Below are 14,140 nucleotides of genomic sequence, written 5' to 3' on the forward strand. Positions count from 1 at the left end.
TCTTCGGGCATCGCGTTCTTCGCCGCAGCCGAAGGTGATGATACGTGAGCTGGAGCAGAAATTTGCGACGGCTGGGGTCGCTAATCAAATTTTCTCTCCTGGGCCACCATGACTAATTGCTTCTTTTGGCTAGAAATTCATTCCTCTGGATATCAAATACCAAAATACTTGACTTTCGCTCCAGCTCAACCGACAGCAGCAGCAGCAGCAGCGGGACGCGTTCGCCTGATTTAATCGACGCCACCCCGTCGATTGTACACTCGCGCGCGGAGGCAGCTTTTCTTCCTCTCGCTCGCCTCGACGTACACCGATTCTTTTCTCTCTCCACAGGCCGCGCGCGCGGGGGTGGATATAAATGGAGAAGGGTTGAGAGCGTGATTGGGAGGGATTCCCTCGCTTCTTCTTTTTTTTCGCCAGCGGGATTTTTTCTAGGCTCGCAAGCTTATTGCGCAACGTCATCGGCTCGAAGACCTCTCCGGGGCTGCGCATATATTTATATTGCACGAGGAGAAAGCGTTGGTGCGTTACGCGCGGCATTTCTATTTCTGACGGAGACTTGTGTGAGACTAACGGCTGCGAACCGTCGGATTGATTGCGCATCAGCCGGCTTGTGAAATTATTTTGATTGAATTTGGGATATCATAGAATAGGCAAATAATTGCTAAGAATTCACCCGCCATCAGGGGAAGAAATCTCCGAAGATAGCATACTGAGTTTCCAAGATGAAACATAATGTGACCACCTCACTGTATCAACCTAAAATTACCTACGTGTGAGCAATTTTACGAGAAGTCGGACCTTCTCGGTCGAAAAATCTAAGCTTTACATTTTTGAGGACGCGCTCACCGGAGAAAGTTTTTTTACACTTGTCAGGATACATAAATGTAAAAAAAAGGATAGCAAGTCGAACCCATAATCACCTGTCTAAGCTAGCATTTTTTCTCCAATTTTAATAGAAAACGAAGCCCAAAGTTTTCAAGTAAGGTAGATCTCCAGCAATTTACAATTTTTTTTCACTGGTTTAGCTCCCGCGGTTTCGAGGCTAAATTACAGAGCATGCGTTTGCCGCCTAGCCTTGCGAGACGGTTAAGCTTTTGGGCGTTTCCCTCAACAACTGCTTAACCACGAAGGAGCAGTGCACCATAACTGCCGGTAAATGTTACGCCGCCCTGTCTTGTCTGAGGAAAAATTTTGTCGCGCCGAGGGGGCCCGAGTTCAGGAGTTTGCGCAAGCGAGCTCCTGTCCCGCCAAAGTGATCCAAACCCAGGAAGTGGTGGAGGACCGGTGCTTCGGCTAGCCGACCCCACTCTCAGGAACCGGTCCGCGAAAGCGGAAAGGAGACCCTGAGAAGTGTGGGAACGCGAACCAGAGCGCTGGATCTGAAGCCACCGGGCGTGACGACCCCGGGGTTCCTAGTCCCAAGCGATGAGCGCCGTCGCTTAACCCGTAATCCTTGCACCGTCTTCAACAACCTTCGCAGGGCGTGGCGTTGGTACGTTGGCGGTGTAGGGAACGGGGGCTTGGCTTAATCGCCCGGCCGCGAGGTGGGGTCCTCTATAACCCCCCCCCCCTAATCCTACGCTCAGGTGGGTGGCTATGGGGTGAATGGCTCCTGGGTGAGGAGTCCCAAGCCCACCACCCCCACGCTGGCTGTGGCGGCTGGCGTGGTGTATTCGCCTTACCTGGGTAAGGCCTAACCCCGGTGGACCTTCTGACCGTACCTAGAATTGAATGCCCCCGTACGGGCTTGCCCAATAAGGGAGGGTAGTACGAACCAGATGATGGAAAAATCAAATGAAGCCTCGGAACAAGTTAAGTGGATGGAGTCGAAGGATAAGGGGACGAGAAGTAGAAGGAGAATCTTCAGTATCTCTTCAGGGTCTCGAAGTAGCTCGGTGGGGGATGCGCGGTCTAGATCTCGATCTAGGTCGGATTCTAGACTTGCCAGCGTCTCAGTGCCGAGTGAATCGAAGGGAACGGAGAAAGGGAGGAGAGACAGACAAAGAGAAAGAGAGAGAGAAAGAACAAAGAAGATCTGAAAAAATCATGACATGGGAACGGGAAATGAGGGAAAGGAAGGAAAGGTCACGAACAAGAAGAATAAGAAATGGAAGAAGGAGGCTGAAGCTAGAAGCAGTAACGAAGAGAAGAAAAGAAAAGAGGAAGAGAAACGACAACAAGAGCTATCGGTGCGGAATAAGAGATTAGAAGAGCAGAGAAAGGAGCAAGAAAGGAAGAAAAAGGAGGAGGAGAAGCTGAAACGCTTGGTTGACCAGGTGGAAAATCGCGGGAATGAAAACCAAACGAATGGTGAAGGGAATGGTATAGATGCAGCAAAGAGTTGTAAAACGGCGAGTGGTGCAACCGTGGAGTTAGTGGGACAGCTAGCAAGCGAGATAAGATCGTTTATGCTGTCCCAGTTGAATGTGAACAAGAATGTGTGCGAGTACGTGTTTGAGAAATTGGGAAAAATGGAAGTGGTAATGCCAGTTCAGCCCACGTACGCCGTGATCGTGAAAGGAAAGGAGAAAGAGATCAGTGTGGATGTGAGAAAGTAAGGAATGAGTGAGATTAGTAAGAATGTGGATGTCAGAGTAAAAGCCGTGAGGAATGTAAAGGACGGAGTGGCTGTAGAAATTGTAAGTGAGACGAAATGTAAAAAAACTTCTAAATGAGGCAAACTTTGAAAGTGTAGGTCTGGAGGCGGGAGAGGCAAGGAGGTTTGGTCCAAAAGTCATAATTTATGACTTACCAAATGAGGTAACGGACCAAACTCTCCTGGACGACATGTATACTAAAAACCTGAGAGCCTGTGTGAGTGTAGAAGAGTTTAAGAAGAGCACAACAATTTTGTTGGAAAGGAGTGGAAAAATTGATCGAGTGTAAGCAATGTTGTGATTGAAGTGTCCCCAAGAGTAAAAATGAAATTGATGAATGAAAGAAGATTGTACATGAACTGGCTGTCGTATAGAGTGAATGAGTTTGAGAGTGTAAGAAGATGTTTTAACTGTTTTGACTACGGGCATAGAACAAGAGATTGTAAGCGGGAGAGGGTTTGCATTAAATATTGTATGAGTGGGCATGTGGAAAACGATTGTAGGGAAACGATCAAGTGTGGTAACTGTCCAAGGAGGTGGTTGCGTTCGGATGTGCGAGCGTGTGAATGACCCTGAATCTGTATGCATGGTAATGGAAAATCTTGTCCACGAGAATGCTGTATGTGTGAGTGTGAAAGGTCGATACGGTGTGATCTTCAGAATATCTGGACAAACTCTTTGAGTGTCTGAAAGGTGAAAGAATATTAGTGGGTCTGGATGCAAATGCAGCGAGTGAATTTTGGTATGCAAAGGGGCAGATTGATGATACGATGAGAGGTGCAAGTGGGAAAAGATTAGTAGACTGGATTCTTGGCAGCGAATGGGATGTGGATGTTCTAAATGAGCCGAGTGAGAGCTTCACCTTCGATGGTCCCAGAGGTCGGAGTTACATAGACGTCACCCTGGCTGGGGGTTTCGGCGGTGAATGCAGATTTGAATGGTGTGTGAAAAATGAATGGACGTTAAGTGATCACAATCCGTTGTTGTTGAGAATGTTTGATGTGAATCAGAATATGGATGGAAATGTGATGAATGAAGTGCGAATGGACCCAAGATGGCGTATGAAACCTGGCACATGGGGGAAATATGTTACGAGGCTGAAGGAGATTGCGCATGAATACGGGTATGGTGAATTTTTGTAATTGTCTGCAAGCGAGAAAGTGAAAAAGATGAATGAATGAATAATTAGAGTAAATGATGAATGCTTTGAGAGAGTGAAACATAGAGTGAATAGAGTGGCTTGGTGGAGTAAGGAGCTGGAATGTATGAAAAAGAGTGTGAGATTTTTGAGGAAAAAGTATCAGAACGTAAGAAACAAACGTGAAGAGAATGAATCAGAAATAAAAGCGGAATGGAAGAAAAATGAGAAGGATTATGCGAGAATGTTAAAAAGTGCGAAGGAAGATGACTGGAGGAGATGCGTGAGAGTGAGAGGCAACAGGGACCCCTGGTCAATCATGCGCATATGTGAGGGCGCAGGGAGGGAGGGACTTGCGAGTTTGTGGCGGGCAGATGGAAGTCTAACAACTTCGTGGAGTGAAACTGCCGGCCTTCTTCTCGACGAGTTCTTCTCTCCTGACGGAGATGAAGGACCACCGAATGCTCAGCGGGCCCCTGAGGCCGTGAACATGGGTAAAAGTGAATATGAATGGAATGAGTTAAGCATGGCTGTGAAGTGTATGCAGATGAATAAATCACCGGGTATGGATGGCATAATGAATGAGATGATAGTTCGGGTTCACAGAGCGATCCCAGGTTTTCTGAAAGCGATGTATGACTCTTGCTTGAATGAATATTATTTCCCGAATGAATGGAAGAGAGCAAAAGTAGTCGTGCTACTCAAGAGTAAGGATAAGGATTGGACCTTCTCTAGGTCTTATAGACCAATCAGTCTATTACCGGGCCAGGGAAGGTCCAAGAAAGAATGAAGGTTTGGCGTTTGATGAATGTAATGAATGGGAAATGGAATGAATGTCAATTTCGGTTTAGAAGAGGAAAATCATGTGAGGACGCTTGGTCGCGTATAAAAGAGTATGTTAATATGTCAGAAAGCAAGTATGTGTTTGGTGTCTTTGTTGACTTCAACGGAGCCTTCGATTTTCTCCTGTGGAGAACAATCATGGCTACCCTTGAAGAGTATGGCTGCGTTGGAAATGACTTGGGAATATGGAGGAACTATTTTGAAGACAGAATGGTATGCATGAAAACTAGTATGGATGAAGTCTGGAAGGAAGTTTCCAGGGGGTGCCCCCAAGGATCAATTGGGGGTCCTCCACTCTGGAACCTTAGCATGAATGGAATGTTAAATGAACTAGAGCAAAGTGGTGTGAACGTGTGTGCGTTTGCTGATGACGTAGCGATTGTAGTAAAAGGCATGACTAGGATGGAGGTTGAAAGTAAAATTGAGAAGTACATGAGAATTGTTTATAAGTGGGGTAAAAAGATGGGTGTAAGTGTGTCTGAGGAGAAAACTGTGTGTATGTTATTAAAAGGGAAGTATGTAACGAATAATAGGAATGTTAGGATAAGACTAAATCAAGAGGTGAAGAGAATCAAGTATGTGCAGAGTGTAAAATATTTAGGCGTAAAAATGATGGATTTTAGAGAACACGTGTTGGGTATGAAATAGAAGATCGCTAAAAGTGTGCATAAGTTTAAGCGTGTATTAAGGAGAAAATGGGGGCTGGTACGTGCTGCCTCGCACTTGGTGCTTAAGGGGACGTACCTGCCCCAAGTAACGTACTGCGCGAGTGCATGGTATGAGTGCTTGAAACGTGAGTATGCGAGGAATGCAGTAAACAGTGCGATGCGGTGTGTAATGTATGCCTGTCTGAATGTGTGCAGAACGGTCTCCACGGAGGCCATGCAGGTTCTACTTGGATGGCTTCCGTGGGATCTGGAGTGTATAAAGAGAGCAAATGTTTACAAAGTAAAAAAGGATAAGGATATGAATGAGATGGATGTTTTGAATAATGAAGAAGCACACCAGGGTAACCATAAGGAAGTGTTATAGAGTATCGAGAGAAGAGTGTATGATATATGTCAGGATAGATGGGATAGAAGTGTGAAAGGAAGAGTGACAACGAAATTTATCAGGAATGTGAGATTTGTAGGAAGGACAAGCGCTTTTGAGCTCAGTCCTAGGGTGGCATACATCCTAACTGGACATGGAACCCTTAATGCCTTCCTGCAGGAGCGAAAGTTAAAAGACAGTGCAGAGTGTGTATGTAGAAATGGGAACGAGGATTGGGAGCATGTATTGTGCAGGTGTGATATGTATGAAAGTTTTAGAGATCTGAATGCTATGGGTATAAGTGTGGGAATGAACGGTGAATATAACGTAAATGGTGTGTTAGGTTCGAAAGAAACTTATGAGAAAATGTGTGAATTTGTGGAGCAAGCATACAGTATGAGAGAGAGTGTCATTGCGAGAATGGAAAATGAACCTGGCGTGGGCAGATGAGGTGTCTCCACGTGGGAAACACCTAAAACGCAGGGGGACACCTTGGTATCCTTGGATCTGGCGTACCCACGTACCCGAGCTGGCTTGCCGGTGCCGAGATGGCAAGACCTCTATCGGCCCTCATACCAGAGGCTAAACAGTACCACGGGCGACCGGAAGGCCCACGGAGGGGACTACGTCCGCCACGCCCCGGTCACTGGGTATGGACTCATGGTGGCAGTGGTTACAGCCTATCTCGCTTAGGGCTAGAGGCCGGAATTGAGTAAAAGGCTCCTAGGGTGCTCTGCGCCATCGGAGTCTGGAACTCTCCTCTGGCCTCGACGTGTGAGTTGCGGTCTCAACTCGGGGAGCGGCCCGCTGAGCCGTTAAGGATTGGATGGGTCCCGGCCCCCACCTAGGGTTCCCTGCGGCCTTGCCAGCCAAGGGGAAAATCGGTAGTCGTGGTGAAACTGAGGGCGCGGTTTCGGGTGAAATGTCTTGTGCATTCCTTAAACCGTGCTCACGGTGGAGCCGCGACGCGTTGGCCGAGCATATCTCGGCCCCAAGCCCCATGGGGGGGGGGGGGGGGGGGGGCGTGTAGGTGAGCGTAAGCAGGAACTGCACGTTAAATCATCTAGGGCTTCTCAATGTATCCTTCGGGCCGAAAGCGATCCAGATCCTGCATCGTCGAGATTCTTCCAGAACACCGAATTGGGCCTAAAGAAGATTACCATTAAATGAATGGCTCAAGATTGTTATGGGTTAGTATACCCTACGCTGCTGATTTGAAGCACAATTGTATGAAAATGCAATGATGCGTGACTAGAATGTGACCCTGAGTCCTTAGTCACTAAATAAACTATCTATCTATCCATCTCTCTCTCTCTCTCTCTCTCTCTCTCTCTCTCTCTCTCTGTCTTTCTCTCTGTCTTTCTTTCTCTTTTTCTCTCTCTCTCTCTCTTGTTTACATAAATTAATACAATTTTTAATTAAATTGTAAACTTGTTTGTAAATATTGCGCTCATATCTGTTACTCTAGTGTTTGTCACTGTATTTGTTTTCGTTGTTTCACCTTTTAATTGTTATTGTACATATTTAAATATTTCAGTTTACAGATTTTATATTAAGTTAACTGTATTTTCTTAATTAACTATTGTAAGGGGCCTACATGCCCTTTGTCTCTGACAATGATTATGTATAAATCTTCTGTATCATGGCATTAGCTATCATGGACCTTGAGTCCTTAGTCAACAATAAACTGATATTCTATTCTATTCTATTCTCGCTCACATGCATAATAACTGGTGTGGCCTTTAATGCACTTCAAAAATGCTCGAGCAGGACGATCACGAATCATACACATAACAGTAATAGTACAATGCTTTTCATCAATGTCGATTCCAGTATCCAAAAGTTTATTAAGTTCTTCAGTAAATTCCTTTAAATATAGTTTGACACATTTTGGTTTACCCTTACCACAATGAACAGCTACTGCAAAAGGATGATATAAATTATTATTTATTTATACTTTTCCTAAAACTGGCCAGAATTCCTTTGAACTTGAGTTATAAAGAGGCAAAACATCAAAATATAATTAAAGTTTCAAAGCTTTATCCTTGTGTAAATTGGGGTTGGCGATGCGCTTTAACTGTTTTTCAATTCCAAAATAAACATATTCTGAATCATCACCCATAGCATTTGGATTAAACTTTCTAATTTCATGCTTTGATTGGTATTTTCTTTTCATGAGTGTTTTAGATGACAGTGGAAGATTTAAGTGATAAGGATACTTAATACTGATAGAAGACGATCAACACGTGAATACGAAACAATAAACTTTTTACTCCATACTCTCAAATCTTCAGCAATATCCAATTTATCAGAACCAAAAGCTTCGCAATCGATAGCTACACCATCAGCTTTATTTGAACATTCACGTTCATCACTATCATCAAAATGATCACTATCCGTATCACTGTCTGAAGAAAATCTATCAAAGTTTATCTATAGATCTTCTGTGTCGCATTTGCTTTTGCAAACTACAGTTTCAAAAACACTTTCTTTTTGACATTCTTCAGTTAAACCTATATTAGATTGAACAATTAATTGATCAGTTGTCAGTTGATCAGATTGCAAAATAAATGGTTGTATTACTGCTCCAATTTTTTTTTGGCTGAGTAGATTCTTCTTCATTTATATCTTGCATGTACGGTTTTTTACTGGAGCATACAGAATTACTTTCAGATTCAATTATTTTTCGTTTTAGGCGATAATTTTGAATTCTCAAGCAACTACTTTGAGATAATCTTTTTAAATTGTTATACATTTTTTAATATCTATATTTCTAGCAAAATATCTAACATTCAACCAGATATCTAACCTTAAAATAATATAATAACTTTAGGATTCCTACTGCTCCAAGGTATTTCCCAGATTCTATTTTATTCTCCGCTACATTTAGGCGATTTTGCGTATAATTTGAAGCTGTGCAAGCCAGATCCGGGCCGTACCTGCCCCCCGTTACATGCATGAAAATTAACCTTAAGATCACTTCAGGTATGCCAACTCAGGGCCTAATTATACCTTCGGCGTGCCGTACACAATTTCTAATTGGGTAGTCGCAAAGCCATGAAAAAGGTAAGTAGTTGAAGCAACTTGAGAATATGGCACTAAACTGTGAAATAAAGTACTCAAACTCCTTGTCGAAAGATTCAAACAAATCATTAGGTATGTACATTTTATTTTGCATAAATATAAATGCATTGATGGTTCATATTTTAAAAATAGAAAACGGTGTGAAAGAAGAAAACTATATTTGAGTTTGTTTATCTTCAACAATATATATATATACACATTTAAGTTTCATTTGAGCATGGTGCATATGTTGAAATCAGGGCTTCCGCTTGCTGGATAATGCTTCAGAACTGTTTTCAATAGTTTTTTCTTATTTCATCATATGATCATATGCCACTAGTATCGTAATGTACTAATAAAAGTTACACAATCTCTATATAAAAAAGTCATGATTGGATGAAGTGAAGCCAAGAATGCGTCAATATGATTGGCTCATGCAGTACACATGCGTCAAAAGTATCGTTAGAATTTTTTGATATGTTTCTGATTTCTAAAATTGATTCTAATATTAAAAATGTAATACTATAATACATAATACTATAATACATATCAAATTATAATTTGTGTATTTATAATATTCTATATTGTAAATATTACTATTGTTACAAAAAGAAACATGATGTGAACGTTGACACAAACTTAGTTGAGACATACTTAACCTTAAAATTTTAAAAGGAAGCTGGCGACGAAACCGCGGCAATTTTGAAATTTATATGAGCGCGAAATCAATCATATATTGTAAAGTTTGATATATTTCCGTGATAGAAAACAAATATTAAAAATATCAATCAAGCATTTATATTTCATTTAATAAGTTAATGAATTAATAGTCTACTACAGTGCGCGCAGCGCACTGCGCCAAGTCTAGTATGATATATAAATCATATAGCTTATACATATATATATATATATATATATATATATATATATATATATCTTCCTACATTATATAGATGCATGTGTAAATTTATGTCAATAACCCCTCCGCGCCCCTCAGCCCCCTTCGCACCCCCTCCGCTGGCCTCTCCACTAGCCCCTCCACACCCCCTCCGCAAGCCCCTCCGCATCCCCTCCGTTGGCCCCCCTTAAATCAATTTTATTAATATTAAAATGATTATTATAAAACTTAGTCAAAAAGATTTCAAAAGTTCCATTTTTTTAATAATGGTATAATGATGTGTTATAATCAAATTAAGAAGATCGACAAAATTTCCTTTATTGGAAAAATGGTATAACGATGGGTTAAAGTTTAAATTGAGACGATAATAACGACAGATTTCCACACCACCCAAGAGGTACTGTCAGAAGCACATTATAATATGGATATACAATGTGTTTCAGGCGCGTTGATTTGTTTTTCTTAAATTATTATTTAAAAAATTCGCCAATTCTTTTACGTAATTATATGACATGATATAATTATACAAAATAAAGGCTACTATGAACAATAGTTTCATTTAGTAAATAAAATTATACTATTGATTTGGATATATATCAAGTTAGAAATTATCTATTGTTAACAGTTTGAATTTTTTATATAATAATTTAATAAAAAACCGTGGAATCATCGCCTAGAGCCATATAACCACGGGAGTCTTAGATACCAGTCCTCTTCCCCTAAGACTCCACCTAATACCATCCTCCATCCTGCAGAAACATATTTACTTAAAAAAAGTTTACAATCTTTATAAATTTTTAATATTTTTAATTTATGCATTTAATCTAAATAATATCTTGTTAAAAATAATGGATATTAATCAATTTGTTATCAAATCAGTTTTGTATTTAAATTAAATTTTTCGCCTTTGAATTACGTAAAATATGATATAATTAAGTAAATATGTTAAATAATCATTTAATATTTATAAATTAATTAGACATTATTATATCATGTCCTATAATAATATGAAATTAATTCATTATTGTTATTAAACGATCATTTATGTTTCTGTTTTGTTCTGCATTGTGTATATTGATGATTCTTGTAAAATAATTTTAAAAAGAATTATATATGCATACTAATTTGAATGTCTACAAAATGATTTTAAAATTCGAAATTGAAAAGCAGCAAGAAGTTAATATAAATACATGTCTTTTATTTGAAAAAAATCTATAAAAAAATTGAATAATAATTTATTCTATGATCGAAAACCCTAAGAATTGACTAAACAGTTTTGAATCAAATATTTAAAATTTAATTCCAAACAATATTTTGTATTGATTCACCTGACTCATTCTGAATACGTATATTATCAGGATTTCGACATCGAGATAATGCAACATATAATTGACCATGTGAAAACAATGGTCGTTTCAAAAAAATTCCTATTGAATCAAAACTTTGGCCTTGTGATTTATTTATCGTTATGGCAAACGCTAATATGATTGGGAATTGTTTTCTAAAAAGAGTAAATGGAAACGAAGATGAATTTTCGGTGTTTAGTGTTATTCTCGGTATAAAAACTTTCTGTCCAATGTTTTCGCCTGTAATTATTTCTGCTTCAATGTTATACTCATATAATTTGGTAATCTTTAAACGAGTGCCATTACATAAACCATCTGTAATACTTAAATTTCTAATTAACATCACTATTGCATTTACTTTCAAATTAAGTTTATGTGGAAAACCTTCTCTGATATTATTCAACATTTCAACTGGATAATTTAAATGAATATTTTCCTCTGTTTGATCTACTCCTTTATGTGTTGCATAATCTACACTATAATATGTCTTTGATTCGCCATGTAATAATTTTAGAACTTTGTTATTTAAAAATTTGATGTCTTCATTATGAGGAGCTAAGATCACGCTACTAACGGAAGCATAAATTTCATTGCAAACATCGGTAGTTTTCCATTTTTGAGGAATTTCAAATGTATCGACTTTACCTTCTCCTATTTCTAACAAAAAAGAGGAAAATTCTACATTATTCGAAGGTATATTTTTATTGAGCTTCAAGATTTTAAAAAGAGGCCACAAAGTTGAATATTTAATTGTTTCTTCTATGATAGAGTTTCGGTATCCATGTTTAATTACTGGAAGAATTTGTCTGAAATCTCCTCCTAATACTATTAATTTTTCCGCGAATTGCGACGGAAATTGTGGCGGATTTGCGAAGCTTTTGGGACGACATCCCCTTAATTCTCTATACTAAATCATACATTACATTTTTAATTATTTTTTGGTTAGGTTTGTAGTATTAGTAGAAATATCATGTCACTTATAGATTTGAGTGACATGAATCACTCTTGAAGCACGTTACTTTTCACTCTATTCCGACTGGCTCAGTTTTTTGTTCTCAAAAGAGTGATATTTGACTCTATTAGATTGATTTTTCACTCTTTCGTACATTTAGAGAGTGCGTTTTGTAAGTACGTATGTTTGGGACACCAGCGGTATCGCGTTTTCGGGCAGCAGCGCTCCTAAAATTGGGTGAGCTGATACGCAAATCTCATAGTACAGTTGCTGCTCATACTAGGTGCAGCAGCTATCTGAAGAATTTCTCAGTGCAGGATCATCTTTTATTAGAGTGAAGCATTGTTCAATTTTTTTTTCACTGGAATAAACATAAGAACGTCTTGTTTCATTTTCATCCCATCTCCGTATGGAAATACGCAGAGACTTAGTGCAAATAGCAGGCAAGGAAAGCACGTAAACGCGTGTGCTTTCATGTATACTTGAGTAGTGGCAATCAGTTTCGGCCTCGCGCTTTCTGGGCTACGCCATGCGTCGTTCACGAGATAAAGTGACTCACATATGATGATGATGATCATTAGCAATCTGCCATTTTGCGTGTCTGTGAATTGTACGCTATATAACGGGTGTTATTAAACACAGTACGGTCAAGTTCGCCAAAGTATATAACAGTTTTGGGTTGGCCTCTCCCCAGGTAGATAGCGTACAGGCACTTTAGACTTGTATATTATATAAAATGTAAGTACGTAAGGTTCTTTATAGAGGTGTGCATGGACCTTAAGAGTCAAGAAACTTCAAGAAAGAGGTCGTTTGAGTAAAAGAACGTTTTTGAACGTTACAAGACAAGCGAAAAAGATTGTTCGGTAGAGCAATAGTAAGTGAAGATCGCTCGTTGCCCGGCGAACCAAACTACGGAAAAAAGAAAGCCAGATGTTTGCGAGAATTCATTGCGCGCGGTCGAGTTTTTCAAGTGTAGAATCATTATAGTTTTGATTAATAAAACATCATTCGTTAAAACAAAGTTTTCTGGCGTATCATTTTACAGTATGCTTGTATGCAATTGAGATAATGCTGACATTGCGCTTGAACGTTTATGTTCTGCAAGTTTTATTTGAATCGCCAAGAAGGATGTCCGCGCTTGGATGGCGCTATGTCTTTGCGATTAAAATTAATTGTCCATCCGCGCATCTTTAAATTTCTTCCGGCAAAACTGCATTCGTCATTAACATCCAAAGACTAAAAATAGTCAAGAACAGTTTTGAACTGCACATTATACCTGGTAAACAGAACAATTTTCCACGTCAGCTCTGCATCTCAGCTGAAAGGAAAATATAAGTCTGCAGAACCTAGAGATGAGCACAGTCAAATAAAAAAAGAGAAAAAGTTTAAAAGTCGCAGAACCTGCATCGCAGAGAAAAATAGTCAATTATCAACAGGCGAAGGGTGTACACAGGTGTGCGCAGTTCAAGGTCGCCGCATTCACCCGCTTTGGGAGAATTCCAGATTCGAGTTACGTCAGGGCCCAGGAGATAACTGCGGAGAGAGAGAGAGAGAGAGAGAGCAGCTAGCCTACACCCGCCGGAATACACAGCGAGCGCATAGAGACGGCCCTTCAGTAATTCATCGTTTGCGGTTGTATAGGATAGACGAGTTGCGAGACCTTGTGCGCCGCAGAACACACAGCCGCGTCGACGGCGGTCCGCTCGGGGGCGTTCTCTCTATTCAATCGTCGTTTACGCGGCTCGCTTCTGTATGTAGCTATATCGAAAGCGAATGCAGGTATTATACTCTTGTGGCGTATCGCGCGCGACCTTCATTATCGCTGTTATTAGTATTTGCTGCTTTGGTCGGTTTGACACAGTTTCGCCGCAGGTTCGCGCTGTGCATTGCATATAGCACGAAGCACGCGTGCTTTACGATTCTACTAAAAGGAGTAATTGTCCAATCGTTTGAATTCGGAGTTGGAGAGTGCTTCAGCCTTTTTGTCGAATTCATCGCTCGATTGTGGCGTTTGTGGCCTCGTTTGCGTGGAAATGAGCGCTGATGGAATTCGGGCACATCGGGAATCTTATTAAAGTTATCTGAAAAGCACGCATCCGATTGCGTTTGACAAATATCCGTTGGCGTTATCCAATAATCCCAACGTTATCCGATGATCACGAGAGATTGCCTGAATCGCATAATTTCGATCGCTATTCGTACAACGTTGACGAATCGCTGCTATTGTTATCGCGAGTTGCGATGTACCTCAACGCGCCGCATACGCGACGA

The sequence above is a fragment of the Nasonia vitripennis genome, chromosome 5 (genome assembly GCF_009193385.2).
Source record: "Nasonia vitripennis strain AsymCx chromosome 5, Nvit_psr_1.1, whole genome shotgun sequence".
Lineage (NCBI taxonomy): Eukaryota > Metazoa > Arthropoda > Insecta > Hymenoptera > Pteromalidae > Nasonia > Nasonia vitripennis.